Genomic DNA, 26,326 nt, shown 5'->3' with positions numbered 1-26,326 from the left:
TCTTTTTCACTTCTCTAGCTGTAGAACTTCCATTCAGCCAGATTTCAGGTGATTCTGAATGATGGTTGTTCTGTATTTTAGCTGTAATTTTGATGTGGTTGTGGGAGGTGGCAAATACTGGCATTTATTTAAGCTGACATCTTGGTTCTCTTGTTTCCTTGTTTCTTATATGTGCTATGACTGGGATTGAATCCCCAACCTTGGTGTATATGGAGGACACTATAATCAACTGAACTTTCCAGACAAGACCTGCTTGATTTTCTATATGGGACTAAAAGGACTTGGTTTTCATCTCAATATGATGAAAGATAAGGCTTTTTATTCATCAAATTCCCTAAAGCATATTAGCATAGCAGAGGATTAAAAGTGCAATAAAATAAAATAAAATAAAATAACTCAATAGAAAATGCCAAACCATGGGGAGATAACTTTTCTGTTGCTCTGAGATACATTTACTTATATTCACCTTGTCATCCTGTGTACCAGTGCCTTCTTGTGAGAGATGTTGCTTTGGATGCATATTTGTATTCATTTTACCTATATCTTTGCAGAAAACAAAAGAAAATGTGTATCAGACAGCAACCAAAAGATTTTGATCCATCCGTTTTCATTCCTCCTTTCCCCTTTTGTTTTTATTTGATTGAAATTTCAATTTCCTCTCCTTTCCATGTGTTTTCCCTTCTTTACCTCAAATCATTTCCCTCCTCCTTTATGTTATTAAATACACTAAGTAGCCAGATTATTATGATCTCTGAATATATATTAATTTGGCCATTCAATGTACTTATCTTGAGTACCTCATTTATTTGATATCAAAGATACTATAATTTGTTTGCCTGAACAGTTTTCCCCTTGGCATTGTCTGATAGAGAGCTCAGGGCAAATAGGTGGTTGATTTCTAGCAAAAGTCTAGAATACTTTTGGTACCCATTTGAGATACAAATACACTGAGTGACCAGATTATTACGTGTTCAGAGTTCATAATAATCTGGCATGAAGTTTGTAATAAAGAATTTCAAGTATTTTTACCTCCCAACAAGAATACAGAAATAATGGAAAATAGAGAATCATTTATTTGGGCCTGTAGACCTTTTTCAGATACATCTCCCTGGCTTGAAGTTCTTGTGGACTGAGAGAAAGCAGCATTATCTAGAACTAAAATAAAGTTACTGTCTACAATTTAATTTCAAATTTTATTACAGGCTGCTAAGCTAGAGGTAAAGCTGTAAAAGTATTTCTCAGGGCAATATTTTTCTTAACTGAAATAGCCTCAGTTTTCTTGTCTGTAAAATGTGGATGATAATATTGACAAATAATTAGTATAAATTATGGGAGAGAGGTACCGAGTTATGAAAAGATGTTAACTGCCTTAAATTTCAATTAAAAAATGTAGACTTGATTGTTACACAGTAGTCATCAAACTTTGTATTTTTTTTTTAGCAGGTTAGTTTTAAGAAAATTGGTATGATGGTAGAGAATAATAAGGGTTGGAATTAGGAGACACTAAAAGTATCCAAATTATTCAACATATCCAAATGACATGTAATAACAATCGTTAAACTGCATTGAATATATTTACCGTGAACTGGGCACTGTTCTAATAATCTTTTTTTTCTATCTCCTTTAATTCCTTCAGCCACTATATAAAGTTGGTAACGTTTGTCTACATTCTACAAATGAAGAAAGTGAGACACAGAGCAATTAAGAAATGTATCTAAGCTCTTACTTTGTATGAGGTCACCAAAGAAGAGTTATTATAAGTAAGTGGCAGAACCAGGAGTTGACCCTAACTGTCTGGCTCCAGAACCCTCATGCTTAAACACCATGCTGCACTATATTTATTTATTTATTTATTTATTTATTTATTTATTTATTTATAACATTAATAAATCTTTATTGTTCATATTATTACAATTGTTCCTCTTTTTTCCCCATAGCTCCCCCCCACCAGGTTCCTACCCCAACTTCTGCCCTTACCCCCCCCCCCACTGTCCTTATCCATAGGTGTAAGCTTTTTGTTCAGTTTCTTCCTGAACCCCCCACTCCCCTTTTCTCCAGAGAATTGTCAGTCCACTCCCTTTCTACGCCCCTGATTCTATTATATTCACCAGTTAATACTGTTCATCAGATTTTATATTCCCTTGATTTTTAGATTCACTTGTTGATAGATATGTATTTGTTGCTCATAATTTTTATCTTTATCTTTTTCTTATTCTTTCTCTTCTTAAAGAATACCTTTCAGCATTTCATATAGTTCTGGTTTGGCGGTGGTGAACTCCTTTAGCTTTTTCTTATCTGTGAAGTTCTTTATCTGCCCTTCAATTCTGAATGATAGCTTTGCTGGGTAGAGTAATCTTTGTTGTAGTTTCTTGTTGTTTATCACTTTGAATATTTTTTGGCATTTCTGACTGGCCTGCATAGTTTCTGTTGAGAAATCAGCTGACAATCATATGGGTGCTCTCTTGTAGGTAACTAACTGTTTTTTCTCTTGTTGCTTTTAATATTCTCTCTTTGTCTTTTGCTCTTGGCATTTTAATTATGATGTGTCTTGGTGTGGTCCTCTTTGGATTCCTTTTGTTTTGGGTTCTGTGTGCTTCCTGGACTTGTAAGTTTATTTCTTTAACCAGGTGGGGAAATTTTTTGTCACTATTTCTTCAAATAGGTTTTCAGTATCTTGCACTCTCTTCTTCTGGCACCCCCATAATTCTGATGTTTGTACACTTGAAGTTGTCCCAGAAGCTTCTTACACTATCTTCAACTTTTTGGATTCTTTTTTCTTTTTGCTTTTCAGGAGGAGTGTTTTTTGCTTCTTGGTATTCCAAATCTTTGACTTGGTTCTTGTAATTCTCTAGTCTGCTTTTAAGCCTCTGTATAATATTTTTTTATTTCTGTTAGTGTATGCTTAATTTCTAGTTGATCCTTTTTCATATCCTCGAGGGTCTCATTAAATTTATGGGCCTTTTCTAAGGAAATCTTGTAAAAATTTATAACCGTGGTTTTGAACTCTATATCCAGCCTTTTGCTTCCCTCCATTTTCTCCATTTGTGGCCTACCTTTTTGTCTCTGCATTTTAACTGCTTCCCTGAGTTGATGGAGTGACTTTGTGTGCTAGGTGTCTTAGCAGGGCCCAGTAGCTCAACCTCCCCAGTTATCTGTGGTGGACACTCTTCGTGCAGTTCTTTGTGGGCTATGTGTGCAGTCTTGTTGTGGTTAAGCCTTGATTGTTGTTGGTATCACTGGGAGGAGTTGACCTCCAGGCCAATTGGCTGTGAGGAATAGCAGTGCCTCTGCTGGGAGGGTTTCTGTGCTCAGCTTGGATAGGGAAGAGTCTTGGGGTGGAGTATATAGCTTTTGTTTCCTGTCAGCCCCACCCTTAGAGGCATCTGTGTCTCTATGTCCTATGGCATTGGCTGCATGCACCTCTGAGAGAAGGCTACTCTCAAGTTTCGCCTGCTGCAAGACAGTCCAAATGAGTCTGGTACCCAAAGTCTCACCCAGAACTGATTTCAATGCAGTTTGGAGGTTTTGTTTTCCTCCTGAAAGAGAAAGCTAGCCACACATTTGCTGCCTGCCCTCTCTATGCACTGTGAATAAGCCAGCCTTCCCTTTCAACATCTCCACAGTTCTTCTAAGTATGTGCCCTTTTCTCTTTCCTTCTAGTTGCAGAATTTCCACTCAGCTAACTTTCTGGTGTTTCTAGATGATGTCCACTCTGTCTTCCAGTTGCAGTTTTAAAATTGTTGTGTGAGGCAGTAGTATAGGTATTTACCTTATGTCGCCATCTTGGTTTTCTTCTGCACTATCTTTAAGGTATCAGTCAGTAATTCTCCAAAGTTCCATTTATATTCACCCATTATCATTAATTCAAATAATATTTGACAATTTTGGGATTTTCTATGTAGAATAATTAATCACTTATCTTACACTAACTGGGTATTAAGTATCTTGAACTTAAGATTTTACACCCAGAGAACTGAAACTCTTTTCCTCAAGCATTAAAAAGAAAAGATTATTTACAGTGAAACTATTACTATAATATACTGTAAGCTTCATAGCCTTTATAAAGAAAAGGTTTCCTTAAATTTAATTGACTAAGGGTATTTCAAAGTATCAATTATTTTGTATTGGAAAATAAAACTTTGGAAACTATTGCAGTTTTGAATACAGGATGAACTTATATTGAGTGACTACTTCCAATTTCATGCTTCTTTCTTTCATTTTTTTTTTAATTCCACAACTTGGTAGTCCTCTCAATTGTTAGTAAGGAATTAGTTTCTCCTTTAACTGTAAGCCCCCAGACAGCCAGTAGGTGCTTCTTCTCTTGTGATCTATCTTTGAGCATAGATGTCAGTACTCTTTTTGTTTTATAACATAAATTCCCCTTTCTCTTTCCATTGTTTTTCTCCAGTCTCTCTCCTTCCCTTCCTGGTCTTCTCACTTTTGCTGTAATGGGGGAAGGGAGTAGAGTGTATGAAATTTTACAGTTTTACTCTGACCAGTGAAATAACCATTAACAACACAACCTATAAATTATGCACTTTTACTTCTTAGCTATTCTCATAATTTCTTTTATTTTAAGATTTTTGTTTACTTTGAATAGCTAAGGTAGCTAGACATCTGAATCTGGAAAATTTCACTTTGATTTTTTTTCTATAACAACAAGGTCAGTTCAGGCATTTAACTTTTAAGACTATAAGTTATGTTACCTTTAAATTAAATTATTTTGGCCCAACTGGCATGGCTCAATGGTTTAGCATTGACTTAGAAACCAAGAAATCATGGTTCAATTCCAGGGGTTTGATTCTTGGTCAGGGAATATGCATGGGTTGTGCGCTCAATCTCCAGTATGGGGCAAGCAAGAGGCAGCCGGTCAATTATTCCTTTCATCATTGATGTTTCTATCTCTCTCTCCCTCTTCCTTATTCTCTGAAATATATTTAAAAACATATTTTTTAAAAGTCTATCTAATTTAAAAACATATTTTAAATTAAATTATTTCAGGAGAAATATAATAGCAATGTAACTGATATATTCCAAATATTTACCTACTAGTAGCTAAATTTGTGCACAAATCTGTAGCTCTCTGCAGGACCTGACTGCCTCGCACCAACTGCCCAGAAGCTCTCCCAGCTTAGAGGCCCATCCGTGGCTAGGTGTGGAGCGCTTGCCTCATTGCCAGAGAGATGAAGCAAGTATTCCACTGGGCCACTCATGCATCCTGCTCTCAGCAGCCCTCCCCCCAGGACTGGGGGACTCTGGTGGGGCTGAGAGGACTGGGCACTGCCATCTTGTGGCTATGGACACCATCATCTTTGTGATGGAGAGATGGTTAATTTGCATATTACCATTTTATTAGATAGAATTACATAATCTAGTCTTTCAATTATTTTTCACTTAAAAATATGTAAATTTTGAAAACTTATGTATAGACAAAAACCCTGCACATTGATGTTTAGAGCACCTTTGTTCATAAATGTCAAAATCAGACAAGATTTATAAATAAATAAACTGTGATCTGTTAAAAAAAAAAAAGGAATATCTTTCAGTGCTACAAAAAGAGCTATCAAGCCATAAAAAGACATGAAAGAAAACTAAATGCACAAAGTATTAGGTCTAGTAATATTATATATGGGGAATCTTTGTACCTTCCCCTCAGTTTTGCTGTGAACCTAAAACTGTTTTAAAACAAAAGTTTACTTTTTTTAAATTGAGATATAATCTATAATAATAAAAGCGTAAGCAACCATTACAACTGAACGGATGACTGAACACTGAACAGGCTTCATGGGGTAAACAGGCCAGCAGGGGGGTTAGTGCGAGGTGACCAAATGACCGAAGAGCAGGCTGCACTGGTCTACCAGGCCTGCAGGGGGCAGTTAGGGGAGATAAGGCTGTCAGGGGGGCAGTTAGGGCAACCAAGCTGGTATGGGGGCATTTGGGGGTGACCAGGCTGGTAGGGGGTCAGTTGGGGCTTAGGGGTGAGCAGGCTGACAGGGGGGCAGTAAGGGGTGACCAGATCAGCAGGGGGGTAGTTAGGGGTGATCAGGCAGGCAGGCAGGTATGCAGTTAGGAGCCAGTGGTCCTGGATTGTGAGAGAGATGTCCGATTGCCTGGGGATCGGGCCTAAACTGGCTGTCCCACATCCCCTGAAGGGTCCGAGATTGGAGAGGGTGCAGGCTGGGCTTAGGGGATTCCCCCACCTTGTGCACAAATTTCATTCACTGGGCCTCTAGTTGACATATAACATTATATGAGTTTAAGGTATACAATATGTTGATTCTATACATTTACATATGTGCAATATTATATATATATATATATATATATATATATATATATATATATATAAAATTGAGTTGCATGAGTTTTTTATATATTTTTGGATATTGACTCTCTAGCAGATAAATGGTCTGCAAATATTTTCTCCTATTCTGAAGACTACCTTTTTGATTTCTTAACTTTTTTTTTCTCTGCAAAATCTTTTCAGTTTGATGTTTCCCACTTGTTTATTTTTATTTTCGTTGCATGCATTTTTTGTGGTGTCATATAAATAAATCATTCCCAAGACCAATGTCATGAAGATTTTTGCCTGTTTTTTTTAATAGAGTTTTATGGTTCCAGATCATACATATAAATCTATAATCAATTGTGAGTTAATTTTTGCAAGTGGTATAAGATATGGGTCCAATTTAATTGTTTTAAATATGTATATCCAGTTTTCTTGGTAACATTATTGAAGAGATTATCCCTTATCCATTGAATATTTGTAGTGTCCTTGTGAAATAAAAGCTGACTGCATCTATAGATTCAATGGAAATATGTATCACATTTCCAATGGCATTTTTCACAGAAAGAAAAAAAAGTAATCTAAAATGTGCGTGAAACCACAAAAAAACACGAAAAGCCATAGAAATTCTGAGAAAAAAGAAAAAGCTGGAGGCTTCACATTTCCAGATTTCAAACTATACTTCAAAGCCCTAGTAATGAAAGGGGCATGGTACTGTTTTAAAAATAGACACATAAAGCAATGAACAGAACAGAGAGCCCAGAAATAAACTCCTACATAAAGTTTTTTAAAAAAGTATGTCAGCTTCTGATTATCAGATCTGTTTTCAATTGTTGTTTTAGTTACCGTAGGAATTTTAAAAAGTATCTCAAAACTTACAGCAGTTATTTTATAATTGAATGGGCTTCAGTTAATATTTGCTATACTTGTTTAGAAAAAATTTCAGTCACCCTCAAGATACTACCCAGTTAAATCTATAAGGATCATTAGATTTTGAGGAGAGTCCTGCCTGTAGCATTCATGTTCCATGTCGGCAGAACCAAGGCTTTGTTTAAAAGCAAAACAATGAATGGAAATAGTAACCTTGATTTTTTTAAAACAAAATATTTTTCCAAAAAAATAAAACTGCTTTCATTTATAGATGTAAATACTTCTTCATAAAAGCACTTTCTTTTAAACCTTGATTTCAAATATTAAAATTCATAATATTTTCCTTGATTAAAAAGTTCTATCTAATAAAAGAGTAATATGCAAATTAATCATCACTTTGCTAAACCCACAAGCCATGCCCACAAGCCATGCCCACCAGCCAATCAGGAGAAAATATGCAAATAAACCTAACCAAGATGGCTATGCCACAGATAGCAGGAGAGAGGCTTGGGTTTCCCCAGAGATGGAGGAAGCCAAGCTTTCTGCCTGCACTTGCTGGCCTAGGCCTCCACTCAAAGCTATAAACTTTCAATGATAGAAGATACATAAATCCAAACAAAATGGCTGCCACCACAGAGCAAGCAGAAGGCTTGGCTCTGATCCAGGCTACAAAGTTTCAATTGTAGGAGGTAAATAAACCCCAGATATCAGGGCCTCTGCTTCAGTCACCAGGGCCCTTGGCTGGCCTGCAAACCACCACAGGCCCCTCACCCAGGCCACCCTATGCCCCAAGGGAACCCCCACCCTGATTTGGGACACCCTTCAGGGAAAACCAGCTGGCCCCCACCCATGCACCAGGCCTCTATCCTATCTAATAAAAGAGTAACATACAAATTGACCATCACTCCAACACATAAGATGGCTACCCCCATTTGGTCAAAGATCTTGCTCCCATGTGGACACAAAATGGTTACCACAATATGGCCAGCAGGGGAGGGCAGTTGGGAGGGACCAGGCCTGCAAGGGAGGGTAGTTGGGAGGGACCAGCCTGTAAGTGAGGGCAGTTGAGGGTGATCAAGCCTGCAGGGAAGGGCAGTTTGGAGGGACCCAGGCCTCCAAGGGAGAGCAGTTGTGGGGACTAGGCCATCAGGGGAGGGCAGTTAGGGATGACCAGGCCTCCAGGAGAGGGCAGTTAGGGGTGATCAGGCTGGCATAGGAAGGAAGTTGGGGGCAAACGGGCTGGCAGGGGAGCAGTTAGGCATCAATCAGGCTGGCAGGGGAGTGGTTAGAAGGTGATCAGGCTGGCAGGCAGAAGCAGTTAGGGGCAATCAGGAAGGCAGGCAGGTGAGCATTTGGAAGCCAGCTCTCCTGGATTGTGAAAGGGATGTCCAACTGCCCATAGGATCAGGCCTAAATGGGCAGTCGGACATCCCTCAAGGGGTCCCAGATTGAAGAGAGTAAAGGCTGGCTAAAGGATACCTACCCTCCCAAATGCAAGAAATTTGTGCACTGAGCCTCTAGTTACATAATATCTTTCCGATGACCTTTCTACTTTTGGCTTAGTTTTAACTGACAAATATTATCAAGGTCCATCTAAAATAAACTAGGGAAAAATAAATGCTTCCTGTGCCTTAAACTTATTAGAAAACATAGGCTCCTTTAACACTAATAAATTTTCTTTATCATAATAATGGAAAATGACCCTTATTTTTTTTAAAATATATTTTATTGATTTTGTACAGAGAGGAAGGGAGAAAGATAGAGAGTTAGAAACATCGATGAGAGAGAGTCATCGATCAGCTGCCTCTTGCACAACCCCTACTGGGGATGTGCCTGCAACCAAGGTACATGCCCTTGACTGGAATCGAACCCGGGACCCCTCAGTCCCCAAGCCGATGATCTATCCATTGAGCCAAACCAGTCCCGGCGGAAAATGACCCTTATCACTGCTCTATTTAACAAGCTATTTTCATTTGTTTGGGAATTCTCAAATCAAAAATTGGTATGTTCCAGTTTGTTTACCTTGCCTTTAAATCAGGCCAGGAGACTAGAAGCAAATCTTCTTCAAAAGAAGAGCTTAATTTGATAGGTGGAAATCTTTAAAAGTAAGGTGAACCTTCTTCTGATTTATACATTCAATTGGAGAGGTGCCATTGCAACTAGCCTCTGGAACTATTTTGTATGAAGAATTACTAAGAAGGTAATAACTTTTTAAAGAACGATTTCTCCCAGAAAATTGGATCACTTTAGAAAAATGGAAAAGTATTATGAATGGTATGTGGAATGGTCCTACAGAATAAAACATAAAACTCTCTCCACTGTGCCTGGGTCAGCAGAGCAGTGGTGCTGGCTATGTGTTACATTAGCTTAAGGTCATCATTATAGGTCATGAAGGGTTAGCCACAAAATGCAAGTCAGAGCATGGTTGAGTAGTCTCTGTCAATCACTGTAAATTTATGTAGTAGTCTTACACAGTAAGTTGATTTTGTTCATAATCCCAGGACCAAGGGCAGCATCTGTAGACTGTAGAGTGGCATGGGAGATTGAAGTTGAAATGTCAACACAGCAAAGTTATCTTTGAGACCTCATGAAATCTGGAGCTGTAGTTGCTCTAACAATTGCAATATAGATGTGAAATATACTTAAACCTCATGTGCCCGTGTCCATCTGTCAATTAGTAGTGGCTGTCAAGCATTATGCTAAGTGAAATAAGCCAGTCAGAGAAAGATAAATATCACATAATCTCACTCATTTATGGAATATAATGAATAACATAAACTGATGAACAAAAACAGGTCCAGAGACATTGAAGCAGTGATCAGACTATCAAACTTCTGAGGGAAGATAGGGGAAGGTGGGGGTAAAGGGGAGATCAACCAAAGGACTTGTATGTATGCATATAAACCAATAGACATAGATAATAGGGGGTGAGGGGCAATGAGTGGGGCAATGGGGGGGGGGGATAAGGACACATATGTAATACCTTACTCAATAAAGAAATTTTAAAAATAAAAAAGAACTATATGTTGAGAAGCTATCCCCAGATTCCTTTGGAAAGTGTGATGAGATTAGGTAGCAATATGTTCCATAAACCTCAAAGTAGGAAGTGATTGCCACTAGGCAAATTTGCCAAGTGATTGCCATTCCTGGACTTGGAGTTGCTGCTATCTTTTAAGTTCAGTCCTATCAGCTCAGCCATAACTTGTGTGGTGTGGCCAGCTCCTCATTGATTTCAACTAAATTCTCTCACTTTACTAAGCTATGACCAGGGTAAACTTTTCCCAACACATTTAGGGAGATTTTGAGGGGAATCTGGCCTTTGAGAATAGGTACTTACTTTTTCTGATTATTAGTGGGATCACCCCTTGAAAGTTGGATGGGAATGTGGCCATATTGTCTCTTTTATCCTAAGGCTCCTGTATTGTGAGACTGGCTCCTGACACCATGGTGCCAGTCTTCCATAAGTGAGGTGGATAGTCAGTCTCTACTTTTAACTGCTCAGACTAGTAGGATGGCTTCACTCATCTAGGTGCCTATGCATACTATGGGATATTTCCTTTCCTAGTAGCAAGTGTTTGCATAGATAATTTGCTTATCTCATTGATAGTTTAAAATTCCTATATGTTCTCCTGTCTGCCTTGTCCTATGTTTTAGATTCTGGAGATTCTCTTAGCCTCCAACCACTAGCTCAAGGCCTTAGCAATCATCTTGTCATTTAGACTCCATCAGTTTCTTCTCTGACTGCTCAGACTTTAACTCTTCATTTTGTTTCTTTAACCATGTTACATATGCTTTCCAGATTTTTATTTCAATATCAACCTAAGTTTTAGCCCATTGCTCTCTACTGATAACTATGAATCCCTTATTTATGTCTCATTGTCTCCTTCAACCTGTAACTCAGTTCTTTCAGATTGTAAATTTCACAGATTATGAAAATTCTTAGTTCTAGATCCCTTCCCTTCTTCATAATGAACAGTTTCCCAATGCTGACAAAAACAAACAAACAAACAAACAAACAACAAAGACGACAACAACACTCAGATGAGTTAGGAGGTTGGCATTGATCAGGTGAATGATGAAGGAAGCCTGTCCCATAGGATCGGTACAATGGCATATAGAGAAGAAATCAGGGTCTTCAGAAGCCAGTCTGGGACATTTAGACTAGAGTAGCAAGGCTGTAGCTCCAGCAATGTCTTCCAGGAGGCAGCCAGTATAATATTTGAGTGTAAATCACATGTTTCAAACATTCATTGAACCAAATACACAGAAAGATGAAACAGTAAGAATGGCTTATAGGTCTGTACCTAGAGTGAGTCAGTAATTCTTTAAAATGTAGGGTTTCTATACTACAGTTAAACCACTTTATATCCATGCTTGTGTATTCAAGACAAAAATATAAGAGCACAAAGTTACTTTAACGATCATATAGCCCCATCTTCTTATTTCACAGATGAAGAAACCAGAGCCTGGAGAGGTTAAGTGGCTAAGTCACTGCCAAGGTCACAGTTGACTAGTGGTACAGCTAGGACAAGAAAGAATTCAGATCATCTTACATGCATTCCTTTATAGGCACTACTCTGTCTGTCCACAGTTGCATTGTTTTTAAATTATGAGTGACTTAGCTCACTTCAAAGGGCAAAGAAAAAATGTCCTTCTGATTGAAATAATGCAGTCACAGGGTTTCTCACAAGAAAATTGAAAAATGTTATATGTGGTAATTTCTTTGTTGTTGCTTTTTCTGGTTTTGTGTCTGGATCAAGAGGCAAAGGAAGCAAAGAGAATAGTTGGAAGCAAGACAAGGCAATCCAATACCAGTGCACATACACTAGGGAAAGCAAATACACATTTGCTCATTGTTGGAGTGTAAATAGGCAATCAAATCAGTCTCTCTCAGTTTATAGCCCAAGCCTATAGCTGTCAGGATATCTGTTCTAAAATTCTCAGAGCCCAGATGTGGCTGCTGATACTAAAGAAAGTAGACCATTCCATATTAAGTGCACTCTTTTTTAAAAGTGTGCCAAGGTAGCAAGTCAATTTATACTAGTAAGAGATCCAAATATAGTTAGAGGAAATGGCTCTTCTTTTAACAAAGATAAAAATGGAGACTCATGGTTAAATGAAACATTCTCTGATTTACTGAGAGAGTGTTCATCTTCACTCTTTTACTGAGGATCACACACAATCTGTTTATCTACTACTAAATTGTACCTGCCTGCTTCATCTGTTCATTTGCTATTGTTATTGTTCATTCATTCAGCACTTACAAGTGCTTAGTACATTTAAGCCAGTACTCTAGATGTTAGAGATACAATGTGAAAAGAAGTTCAAATTCTTGCTCTGGAGTGGCTGCAGTCTAGTGGGGAGAGAGAGAGAGAGAGAGAGAGAGAGAGAGAGAGAGAGAGAGAGAGAGAGAGAGAGAGAGAGAGAGAGATTGAGAGAGAGATTGAGAAATATAGTATACAGCTTTGTGGAAAAGTTAGGCTTCAGTTAATAATGAAGGAAAAGTAGGAGATGGGAAGTAGATGGGAAGTGGAAGAAATAAATCAGATAGAACAGAATGTATAAAGGCATGGAGGCGGAAATAGCCTTCTGGAGACCCAGAAGGTATTCGGTTTGTCTGGCCTGTAGAGTTTGAGGGGTAGTGTAATGAATGAAAAATCTAAGGATGTAAGCAGGATCAAGGGTTTTGTGTGCTGAAGATGGTTGAAAGTCAGTGAAGACTACTAAATTTTATACTTTCTAAATATTCTTAAACTCAACAAACGGTACATGGTAGGAGGTAGTATGCTGTAGTAAAAAGATCATGGTATTTGGAGTCACACAGATTCATATGGAACCAACTCTTTTTTTTAAGTATGATATATTTTATTCAAACATTGGGATTGGGTTCAACTGAAGAAAAACAGAAGATTTTAAGAGATACCTTGCTAGATCAGAATTCAAACATTTCTTAACTGTGCACCTTTGGCAAGCTACTTAATTGCTTTAAGTATGCTACTTTGTCTTTTAAAATGAGGGTGATTATTTTTGCTCTGTGTTTGTGGGGAAAGTTAATAATTATGTGAAATCCCTGAGCCTACCACTAACAGATTAGTTCATCTTATACTCTCCCCTCCATTTCTTCTTCATCTTCTTCCATTTGGATCCTAACTAGGCCTTCCTTTCTTCTTTCTATTCCCCTGGAGATTCAGTAGGTTATCAGAAATTGTGGCTGTCTTGTGTGGCTTGATATCCTTGTTTATTAAGTGGATAACACTGAGAAAACAATTTGTGCAAGTTTTGTCCTTGGAGTAGTAAATACACCAAACCACTGCAATGTCCACAATTGATTGGGTCTGTTTGCTGTTGCGGGGTGACATTTTTAAATGATCCTGTCATAGACATGATACATGAAGCACTTTTGCAATTTGTAATCAGAACTTTACCTAACAAAAATTGTTGCAGCTGTGGTATAATTTATCCTTGCACTACTCTTCTTCCCAAATATATCAGATTATCAGCAGACTTCTTTTTAGGAAAAAAAATATTGTAGATATTGTTATGCTGTTTATTTTCCCCCAGTGTTACCATGTGCAATTCTTCTGCTTGTGCTGTGAAGATATCTGAACATTTTTGTATGTTTAAATGTAAAGGTTATTTCCGACATCTTGTGTTTTGGTAAAAAATAAAAAATAAATAAAATAAAATCTAAATAAGCTAAGGAGCCGAACCGGCTTATAGAGAAAGAGTTTTCATAGATATTTTAAACTGGAATGAGTATCTGATAGATTATCATTGCTTCTTAATAGGCTGGGGGTTGATGTTCACATAGATCACTTTGGAACATTTTTTTCTTCACAATTACCTAATACCCTTGGTTCCTGGAGTAGGAAGTAGAATAGCCATCTAATTTGCAATCTCCTGTCTTACATGTGAGTCCTTTTTTTTTTTTTTTTTTTAAGCACTGTTGCCAATTAATTTGGGGGCTTCTGCTTTACCAGATGCAGTAATGTGATGGGTGTCCTCTTTCACTTAAAGATGCACATTCCATCTATTGACTGCTTTTAACATTTAGAAGGTGTTTCCTAATATTAAATTGTAATTACTTTTTGTCCAAGATTGATGATTATAGCTATACAGAGTAAGTCCGGTTACTATTTTCACTGTTAGGCCTACCAAATGTTTGGATCGAAGACATTGTACAATGTCTCTTTTCCATCAGAATTTTTCCCCTGAGTGTAACATTTCTATTTCAATCAATGGTTGCCTATAAGGACTTATTTCATTTTCCTTTGCCATCCCTGTTAAGTGCTTCTGAATATATTTGTTTTTATACTTCCTTTTTTTGTTATTGTTGTTAATCCTTACCTGAGGATATTTTTCCATTGATTTTTTTAGACTGAATGAAACGGAGGGGAGAGACAGACAGAGAGAAATATTGATGTGAAAGAGACACATTGATTCCTTGCCACCTTCACATGCCCCAACCTGGGCCAGGAATTGAACCTGCAACCAAGGTACGTGCCCTTGACTAGAATCAAATCCAGGACCCTTCAGTCCGTGAGTCAATGCTCCAACAACTGAGCCCAACTGGCTGGGACTGTCTATATACTTATTAGAAGTAACAACTAGAATTATGTGTATACTCACAGTATGCTGCAGAGTAGTCTCTGCTGTTAATTAACTGCTTTTGAAATAGAGACAGACTCTTAGAGAGCTAAGCAGACAGCTCTGGTGGAAGGAGAGATGGAGGGTGAAGAGATTGAGCAAAAAAGAGAAATAACTCATGGACATGGACAACAGTGTGGCAATTGTGGGGAATGGTGAGGGGAGAGGTGGAGGTGGAAGAGGGCTTAAAAGATAAATGGTGATGGAAAAAATAAAATAAAATTTAAAAATAATTAGTTGCTTTTGGTAGCTATAGCACAATGTTATTTTGTATCAAATTACTATTGACTAACTCAAATTTAAATTTCCTATTATATACTAGTACTATCCATCATGACCAGACCTTCATGTCCTTTTCAAAATGTTGTTTATGCTTTCTAATGCATCGTATATCTCTCCCGTCTTCTGCTATCTCCAAACATGACAGATCATATTTCTTTCTTCATCTAAATAATTGATGTTGTTCAACATGAAAGAACCAGATCTCCAGAACCAACCAACTCAGACAATATCATGAATTCTGACAGTTCATATACTCCTGAATTGTGAGAAAATAAATTTTTGATTTTTAAGCCAAAAAAAAAAAAAAAAGAAAAGAAAGAAAGAAAGAAAGAAAGAAAAATGAACAAGTAAGAACCAAGGAGTTTTCCATTGAAAATATTCTAGTACAGCATTTTTAATCTGGAATCCATGAACCAATGAATTTTATTTACAATTAGAGGCCTGGTGCATGAAATTCATGCATGGAGGTGTGTCCCTTCGCCCAGCTTGCACTCTCTCCAATCTAGGACCCCTTGAGGTCATTCCTCTCACAATCCAAGACTGCTGGCTCCCAACCTCTCGCCTGCTTGCCTGAATGATTGCCCCTTACTGCTTCTGCCTGTTAGCCTGATCACCCCTAACCACTCCACTGCCAGACTGATTGATGCCTAACTGTTCCCCTGCCGGCCTGATTACCTCTAACTGCCCTCCCCTGCTGGTCTGGTCACTCCTAACTGCCCTCTCCTGGAGGCCTGGTCCCCCCATCTGTCCTCCCCTTCAGGCCTGGTCACCCCCAACTGCCCTCCCCTGCAGGCCCAGTCACCCCCAACTGCCCTCCTCTGCCAGCCTGGTCACCCCTAACTGCCCTTCTCTGTAGGCCTGATTGCCCCCAACTGCCCTCCCCTGCTGGCCATCTTGTGATGTCCACCTTTGACCACTTGGGGGTGGCCATCTTGTGTGTTGGAGTGATGGCCAATTTGCATATTACTCTTTTATTAGATAAGATATGTATATATACGTATTTTTCTGTGATCATGCTCCATAGTTTTCATCATATTATTAAAGGTGTGCCTCAGCCAATAAAATTAGGAATCTGTGTTCTAGATTGGCATCAAAATACTATGGCTACCATTGTTGTCAATCACTTTAAAAATTCTCCTTATTTAAATGCCAGTCATTCCTCATCTTGAATGCATAGATGTCATGAAAGACCGTGTTAAATGCCTTTCTACTTGTATACTCTGCACACCATGCATCTCTGATTTTCAAAGCGATTGGTTATGTCAGAGAATGAAATGAAGTTAGTTTAAGTTAACGATTACTTATTTAGTTGCTTATGAACAGTTCTTTAAATTATCTATTCTAGAAACTTTCCCATGACTTGAGTAATCAATTATTAATTAAAAAAGTAGTTAGCTGGTCCCTGCTCTGTGTCAGAAACTATTCTATGCATTAGGGATAAAACAGTGAGCAAATACAGATAAGGTCTCTGCTCACATGTAGCTTAGTAGGGGAGTTGGGCAATTAACAAATACACAAATAACATAGTTTCAGGTAATGAATGCTCTGAAGAAAATAAAATAAGGAAATGGGATAGAAAGTAACTGGAATGGAGCAGGGCAGGGAAGGCCACTATTAGATAATGGCATTTTAGGTGATTTATGGTTAACAAAGTTGTAGTCTGTAAATATGTAGGGGAAGAATACTTCAGACAAATATAACATCAATGCAAAGGCCCTGGGGCAGGGAAAATCTTGGAATGTTCAAAGAATAGAAAGAACATCAGTGTGACTGAAGCATGGTGAAAAATGTAGCAATAATAAGTGATTGAGTTTAAGAGGAATGTGATTTAGTTACAGCAATGGTAAAGAGTATAAACTTTGTTCTAACTGAAATGAGGGTTATAGGAAGCAACACTATTTCCTGGTCTGATTTACATTACAAAGTACTAGTATGTCTAATTGCCATGTATGCAGAATGAATTGTAAAGAGCAAAAGTAGAATGGAGACACTTTGCCTATATTGTATTGTTGAATCTACCTTCTTATTATCATAAAAAAGAAAAGAGTACATCTCCATGATTTCATTTCTTCTCCATGATTTCTCAAAGATCATTAATTTAGATTCATCAACAGTATACATTCTAGTATTTAATTCACACATAAAAGGATATTGAAAGGCATTTAAATCATAAGAACACTAGGTTTTTGCAATGTGTGCCTGTGCATGTGTGTGTGCTTTTTTGTTTCTTTCTAACAATCTTTTCAATCATCTTAGTTATTTATTAGTAATGTATGGTTTCTTTTTCACACTTTTCAGCCTGAAAATAATTCTCTGACAGGGAGACAGAAACAAAATCGTATTTAAAGGACTTTACTTTCCTCATGTCATCTATCCCCCTGGACAGCTCTCTGGTTTATGTAGATATTTCTATTTTTTTTCTGTTACATAAGTATAATTTATAATTGTGTAGTTAGAATTGTCTCTTGAGAGTTTCCTTGAATCCCATCTTGAATTCCAGTATCCCGTAGTAGCTCTCCCATTTCCATTCTGAAATAAAGTATTTAACCACCTTGTGTCTATTTACTCAGCAGTAAAATGGAGACAATGATATCTATCTTACAGAGTTGCTGTGAAGAGATAAACATTAAAAATTCTTTGAACAATGCCTGGACAATAGAAAGTATTCAATAATAATAATTATTATTATAATATAAATATAATATTATTATATTTGGGGCATGAATTTCATTCCTCCTTCATACCACTTCAGTATGACAGGCTTGCCATGTCTATATTTGGAATCAATGTTAGACTTTCTTGACTGCTTTTTTTTCTGTTTACATTTTTTGCATTAATTCCTATGGCAACATTTGGAGGAAAATTATGAAGACCTGAGTTTGAATCCTGACTCTGACATTTTCTATCTCCATAACATTGAAATAAGAATTATTATCTTTAACTTGAGCTTTCTTTTGATTAAAACAGGAGTAATATTATATTTTAACTGTAGTAAAGGCTCAATAATTTTGAATCCGCTTCCCTTTACAGTGCTGTGTGTGTGTGTGTGTGTGTGTGTGTGTGTGTGTGTTTAAGAGAGAGTGAAAGGGAGGGGAGAGACAGATACAGAGGGAAGAGACAGATACAGAGAAAAATCAATGTGAGAGATACACGTCAATTACTTGCCTACCGTAAATGACCCCACCAGGGTTGGGGATTGAGCCTGTAATCTAGGTACATCCCCTTGACTGGAATCGAATCTTAGATCCTTTAGTCCACAGGCCAATGTTCTAACCACCTAGCAAAACCAGAGAGGGCTACAGTCTTTTCATGTTACTCCAACCTTGTGTTATTTGTAGGGAAAATTATAACTCTTCTTAGGGTATGATTCTTAAAAGAGGTTCTCTCCTCCAGACTAGTCTTCTCTTCATCTCAAGTTAGCAACCTTACACTTATTCCTTGGCAGTTCTTGACATTTTGCTGCTCCGAAATGGCCACTGGTTTTATTGGGTTACTTGATACTTAGCAGTCTCCCATTGTAGTGCCATCTTGAGCTAGATTTGATTCGTAATTTATTTATTTAAATTATTCATAATTTAACAATCAATTTAGTTTTCAGGGGAAAATACATATTGATAGATAATGAAAACTTTTTTCACCAATGCCATTCAATGATAATGAATTGAATATTGCTAGTTTGATCTATTTTTCCCTTTCTTTAGTTTGTTCAACATTAGCCTTAGTTTCCGCATTACTAAAATAAAAATTGCTACTGTACCTAACTCACAAGATATCAGTGAAATTAAATAAGGTAATTCAGGTATAATGGTTAGAACAATGTCTGACTCACAGTAAATGGTAGTCACACAGACATAGATATATAGGTATATATAATTATAGATGTCTGACTGATGGATCTGAATTTAAAATCCCAAAGCTGTTGCTTATTAGTTATACTTGAAATCCCCATTCCTTTTGATTACCAGTGAAAATTTATCTCTCTCACATTCCTTCTCTTTAATCCATTGCTTCTCAATTACAAAACTATCTACATAACGTATGCACTCAAATAGAGAGCTAGCTATTTGCCTCTGCCCTCAGGTAGGGTAAGGCCCCTTATCTCTATGAAACAGGAAAGTTCATTATCTGCCTTTTATTGATGAGGAAAACTGAAGCTCAGAAAGGCATAGTCTAAATCATTTGGTATACCTGCTGAATTATAACTTCCTCATATCAGTGGTACTGAGCCTCTATCTCAAGGTGCACTAATTTCTACTAGCCCATGCTCTAGGCTTCACATCTGAATTATATTATCCTGAGGCTCTGATACTTTGCCTGGCTATGATCAGTCTTTGCTAGTCTCTTTCTGCAAAGCATTGAATTCTATTCCTTAGACCCACCATTTGCTGACTCAAAAGGTCTGTTCTGAATGAGTCATTCACCCTAGACTATTCCTGCCTGGCTTCAAGTATTGCCTGTTTGGAACTTCCATTTGATATATTTTACAGGGGAGATTTACTGTCCTGGCTATTGAGGCCAGCTGGAACCAGGTATGAGATACCTACACCCTTCTCTGATGTTTAATCCTCACACACCACTTAGGCCCATGCAACTATGATCTCATCAAGTCTAATGCTGAAACCCATAGGAAATGAGAAAAGGATAATTTCAGTCAGTGTGGCTTAATGTTCTTTGGATAAGGCCCTTCCTTGAGCCTTTTAAATTTCACATTACATTGTTCTACTTACTAACTCTATTATGTGATCTGGAAAAGCATTATACAGCATTCTTTCATTATTGCCAATGTAGAAAAATGATTTTTTCCAAATTAATAATCTTGCAATATCAAGATCCTAATCCTGTTGGTTCATGATGCCTCTTTCCTTCAAAATTCTTCAATAAATAAATTATGACAAAACTAGAGTCATTTTTCTTTTAAACTTGCACCCAATTGGAGGGGGGGTGAGGGCTTAAAAATAAAAATAAATCTATGGCTCTTATAATAATAAATTACATATTTTATTTTTATAAATGTTTTCTTATGGGAACAAATTTTATTGTTCTCGCTCTATAACTGTATTCACTCAAATAAAAAGCTAGCTATTTCCTCTACCCTTGGATGGGATAAGACCCCTTATGGTCCTTATGATGAACATAAGCTTACATAATGTGAAAGATGCTGTTAGATATTGATATTCTGGGAAGTCTCACTTTAGATATGAGTATTCCAAAATAAAACAGAGTTGCTAATTTTGAGGGGGGAAAATGAGAGAGTAGATCAATACTAAAAAGAGAGAGAAGCCACTTTTCAGACTTTGTATATGGTGGAATTGAAGTAACTTCTAACTCTAAGATTTTTTTTTTTTTTTTTTTTTTGCTTTGCAACTAATACCATAGAATTTATATAGTTGATGAAAGAAGAAAATAAACTTTTATGTTCTTATCTATTAAATTGATCTATAGTTTGTAGAGATATATATCAAGGGATCAAGATTGTGAGTTCCCAGGTTCTTGAAGGGTTTTATTTATGGTTTGAAGTTTATTGTGATACTGAAAAGAGCTTAAATTCAAAGAATGTTATTTTTTAATCTTTAAATCTTAACGGAGATAAATTGCCTTAGTTTGTGAAACCCTACTCTTAAGGGAGTTGGTAATTTACAGTGAAATGTTATAACAAATGTAATTAAAGGTATAGAAGTTAGTGATCAATCACGTTAAAGTGACCAATCACCTTACAAGCGTCTTTAATGTGCTCAGCACTGTACTTGCAATTGTGCTAAATACAATTTGCAATTTTTCCCAGGGAGACAAGATTGAGGGAGATGTCATCTTATATCTTTTGTTATATATTATCAAATACATGTTTTAAAAGTTTCTACTCTAAGTAGAACATAAAGTAGGTGAATAAAAGCAAATCTGGAATGAGCTACCAGTTTGCTTAATGTAAAATCACAGAAGGTTTGGTTTCATGACTTGGAAACTGTCAGGAAATCTAGTAATGGGGAAAATAATCAAGCCAGAGCTCAGACATCCTCCTAATTATGATCATGCACCAGTGTTAGGGTTTGTTACTGTCTTCTCAATCAGGAGAGAAAAATGTTATGGGGATATTAGCTGGGGATGGAGGTTAGAGACCCTGATGAGAAACAATATAGGGGCATGCTTTCCTTTCTTTCTTTTTATTTTATTTTATTTTATTTTTATTTTTTTTAATAAATTTTTATTGTTCATATTATTACAAATGTTCCTTTCCCCCCCCTTCTCATCCCACCCTCTGCCCTTTCCCCACCCCCCATTGTCCTCATCCATAGGTGCACAGTTTATATTCAGTCTCTTCCCACACACCCCTCTCCCCTTTCCCCCAAGAATTAACAGTTCACTCCCCTTCCATACCTCTGATTCTATTATATTCAACAGTTAATATTGTTCCTCAGATTTTTTTTTTTTTAGTTTCCTTGGTTTTTAGATTCACTTGTTGATAGTTATGTATTTGTTGTTCATAATTTTTATCTTTATTTACTTTCTCTTCTGAAAGAACCCCCTTCAGCAATTCATATAATTCTGGTTTGGTGGTGATGAACTCCTTTAGCTTTTTTTTTATTAGTGAAGCTCTTTATCTGACCTTCGAATCTGAGTGATAGCTTTGCTGGATAGATTATCTTTGGCTGTAGGTTCTTGCTATTCATCACCTTGAATATTTCTTGCCATTCCCGTCTGGCCTGCATGGTTTCTGTTGAGAAATCAGCTGACAATCGTATAGGTGCTCCTTTATAGGTAACTACCTTCTTTGCTCTTGCTTCTTTTAATATTCTCTCTTTTTCTTTTGCTCTTGGAATCTTAATTATGATTTGTCTTGGTGTGGTCCTCTTTGGATTCCTTTTGTTTGGAGTTCTGTGCGCTTCCTGGACTTGTAAGTCTAATTCTTTCACCAGGTGGGGAAAGTTTTCTGTCACTATTTCTTTCAGTATGTTTTCGATATCTTGCTCTCTCTCATCTTCTGGGACCCCCATAATTCTGATGTTGGTTCGCTTGAAGTTGTCCCAGAGGTTTCTTACATTATCTTCAACTTTCTGGATTCTCTGGCCTTCTTGTGTCTGTGGAGGAGTGTCTTCTGGCTCTTTATGTTCCAAATCTTTGACTTGATTCTTGCGATCTTCCATTCTGTTTTTAGGACTCCATAAAATATTTTTTATTTCAGACAATGTATTCTTTATTTCTTGTTGATCCCTTATTATTTCTAGTTGATCCCTTTTCATATCCTCATAGGTCTTGTTTATTTTATCGACCTTTTCTAGGAGATTCTTGAACAACCTTATAAGTGTGGTTTTGAACTCTATATCCAGTCGCTTTTTGTCCTCCATTTCTTTCGTTTGTGATCTATTTGGTTTAGGCATTTTCGCAGGCAGCTTTCCTGATGGGGCGGGGTTTCAGGGTGGAGCCTACAGCCTTGGCTTCCGTCAGCCCCGCCCTATGCGACTCCTGAGACTCAGGGTCCTTCAGTACTTGTTGCCAGTGCCTCTGAGAGAAAGGTGCCCTCGATTTTCGCCTGCTGCCAAACTGTCTATGCTCTCCCCCAATGAGTCCGGTACTGGGGTTCAGTTCAGTTGGTAGTGGGATTGGAGGTGGCGTTCAGAGCAGTCTGGAGCCCCTGTCTCCTTCCCGTCAGGGCAATCCCGTGGCACAGCCGGCCGGCCCTTCTCTGCGCGCAGTGTGCGCGCCTCCGGGACCTCCTTTGCCACTTCCCCGGAGTCCCACCTTACAGCCTGGCTCCCTATGGATGAGCCTGGGTCCCCGGGGTCTGGCCTAGAATTGGGGTTCAGAGCAGTTGGAGCTGGGCCCAGCACAGCCGGAGCTTTTCTCTCCTTCCCGCTTGGGACCGCCAGCCAGGCACTCGGCCTCCCTCCTCTCAGGCTCTGTCCTCTCGGCACGCGCCGCGTGGCTCCGTACCTTGGGCTTTTACAGCTCCTCCACGCTTCCTTCTGGTTTTCTCCTTGCTTCTTGTTGTAGAATTTCCAGTCAGTCGACTTTCCTGTAGTTCTGGGTAATGTCCATTTTATATTTTAGTTGTATTTTGTTGAAATTGTTGTGTGCGGCTGTGGCTAGTTGCCTACCCAAGCAGCCATCTTGGATTCTCCCCTTTCTTTCTTTTTAAAATATATTTTTATTGATGAGAGAAAGAGAGAGAGAGAGATAGAGAGAGAGAGAGAGAGAGAGAGAGAGAGAGAGAGAGAGAGAGAGAGAGAAATCCTGATATTTATGAGGATCACAGTCTCTGCATTTGTAAAATGAAGACAATAATAGAGCTCATATTATATGGTTGATATCAGGAAAAATAAGATGGTGCTGGGCATAGAGAAAGTGTTTAATAAATGTTAGTTATAATCCTCCTCGTTCCTGTCATCATCATCATCACAATTAACAACCAAAGGACAACAGAAAGAAATAAAATTTAGAATCAGAGATGTTTTAGCAGTAAAAAATACGAAGTACCTATTCCTTTGAGATTTACAGGAAAAGAGAAAGTGTGATTATAGAAATAAACATGATATGTAAAGAGTAGATCAGGGAGACCATTTTAGGGGGATTTCATTTTAAAAAAAAACAGATCATTTCCTGAGAGCAAGAATGTAAGGATTGTAGGGGGAATTGGGGTTTGGATGAGAGGAGACGGTCTAGTCACCAGGATACCATTCAGCAATAAATTCTATGAATCTGTGCTTTGTTCTTTGGAGAATGAAACAATAAAGTATAGTTTAACTTTTGTCAGCTTTCTCAACTATCCAGAACACTGAAGATAAATTAAGAGAGGCTTGAGTGAAAATTTAAACTTATAGAAGAAAGGAAATTGTGTGGGGGGCAAGCCATGCAGATAAACAAGCAGATGCCTGAGCTGTAGCTTAATTTAAAATTCTACCATAATGGCTTTTTGCTGCAGCAATTAGAAAAAAAAAATAATAAAGCAGGCCATTTCAGATAAAAGCTGGGTGAAAAAAAAGAAGATACTGATAAAAATTGAAATTCATTAAGCACTTCAGGGTTAAGGGGTGACTAGTGACGTCAAAATGTGCATGCCACTAAGCCTCTGAGAGGAACATATGTTAGGAAAAAGAATTGCATAGTTCCATGGGTTAACGAATGAGAACAGGGAGATGTTATTTTTGATGTTTCTATTTGGCTGGAAAAAAAAGAAAATCTAATGCCTGACAAAAAAAAAAAAAAAAAAAAAAAAAAAAAAAAAAAAAAAAAAAACTTGAGAAGTTAATAAATTGGACATTGATTCTCATGTTTGAAGGTGGGGCTGGATAAATAAGGAGCTATGAAAGAGCTTTTATTAAGTCTAGCTTTTTTTTAAATTCTTTTTCTTTTAAATATATTTTATTGATTTTTTTTACAGAGAGGAAGAGAGAGAGATAGAGAGCTAGAAATGTTGATGAGAGAGAAATATCGACCAGCTGCCTCTTGCACACCCCCTACCGGGGATATGCCCGCAACCAAGGTACATGCCCTTGACCGGAATCGAACCCAGGACCTTTCAGTCCACAAACCGAAGCTCTACCACTGAGCCAAACTGGTTTCGGCAAGTCTAGCTTTTTGATAGGAAAATAAATAGATCTTATATTTTACAAATATCTTAGGCTCATGCCTCAGTTGGCTGGTTTGGTTGGAGATAAGAGCAGTTTGGTTAGCTGGATTTGTTTTTGTTATTTTAATTGAGTGTTATTAATTCATTTATACAGCAAAGCCTACTGATATACGGGTACCCTTACAAAAATAATATTTCTCCAACTTCATTCATGTGTGTGCACTTATATTAGTATAAAATTCCAGCTTGTGTATTGTTGAGAAATAGTGATAATAAAGTGTCATTTTTTATAGTGAATGATACAGCACTTTCTTACACTGTCTGATCCAGACTCATTGGTCCCCTTTTAGTTGTTGGAATGTATCATGCTCTTTTATGTCTCAGACTCTTCACAAATGCTGGGCATCCTAATTGCACTACTCTGTACCCTGCCTTTTTCCTTTGCTTACTTAAACTCCCAATTATCTTTTAGGTTCTAGCTAAATGTCTCTACCTAAGGAAGTCTTCTCTGTTATATATGCCCTTCTAGAATTCTGAATTTGTCTTTTGTAGCACTTGGTATAGGTGTAGTTAATTATTGTTTGGTTATTATGTTGATTGTATTTCCTACTAGACTGGCTTTGGGTGATGCTCCCCTCCCCTCCTAGGTTCTAAACAACTGAACACACGCACACACACAAAGATTAGAAAATAGTAGTTAAAAACTCTAAAGTACAGGAAAAATTGATAGAGGACCCATATCGGGCCTGAGACAAAAATGGGCCTTTGTACTCCATCACCCCCTGGATTTAAAACATGTTCTTAGCACACTACCTGACACATTGTAAGCATTCAATATATATTTGTTGAATTACTAATCAGTCTTTTCTGAATTACTAACTCATGATTAAACAGCCAACCAAACTTTGAAAACAACACTGTTATTTAGTGGAAAATACAAGGCAAGAAATCTGTAATAGCCCTGGTTGTGATACTTGGCATTTGCAACCCCCTCCACCAGGTCTGTTTTTCTCATGAAATATAAAGTAATTGAACAGACTTTTTTGTACTAGTCTCATCTAGATTTATATTTTTAACTTATCTTTATTGCAGGAAGTATTACAGATGTCCCCTTAGTTTTTTCCCCCCCCCATTGACCCCTTCCACCCTGCACCTGCCCCTCCCAGATTCTCACCACACTATTGTCTGTGTTCATGGGCTATGCATATATGTATATAAATTCCCTGATTAATCTCTCCACCCCCACACCCCCACTCCTGCTTCCCCTCTGAATCATTTAGCTTTATATACCAATTTTATAATGCTGAGTTCAAATGTTCATTGATTTTAACTAAATAGAAAAAAAAACTTTAGGCCAAAAGAAAAAGTAAACTCTTCTCCTTAAGAGTTACATAACTAAAAAGTTTCTAAAGTCAATTAGAAATAGCAGGTTTTGGAGAATCAAGTCTAATTAGAAATGTAAGATGCTAGAGGTGATTCTAAAAAGAACCTCCAAACACAAAAACAATTTCTTAAAAAAGGATAATCACAAAGTGATTTTAAAAGTAATTAGAAAAACTATTTAAATCTCAAGCTTTTGCTTTGCACAGCTTAGTTACCAAGGATAAATCTCTGTCAATTGTTCTTCCCCTTCATTAAAAACCACAGAGAGTAAAAGCAGTAAGTTCTAGAAGTTATTA

The sequence above is a fragment of the Pipistrellus kuhlii genome, unplaced genomic scaffold, assembly GCF_014108245.1.
Source record: "Pipistrellus kuhlii isolate mPipKuh1 unplaced genomic scaffold, mPipKuh1.p scaffold_m20_p_29, whole genome shotgun sequence".
Classification (NCBI taxonomy): Eukaryota; Metazoa; Chordata; class Mammalia; order Chiroptera; family Vespertilionidae; genus Pipistrellus; species Pipistrellus kuhlii.
The sequence above is the reverse complement of the archived record's forward strand: the minus strand, read 5'-3'. Positions refer to the sequence as shown.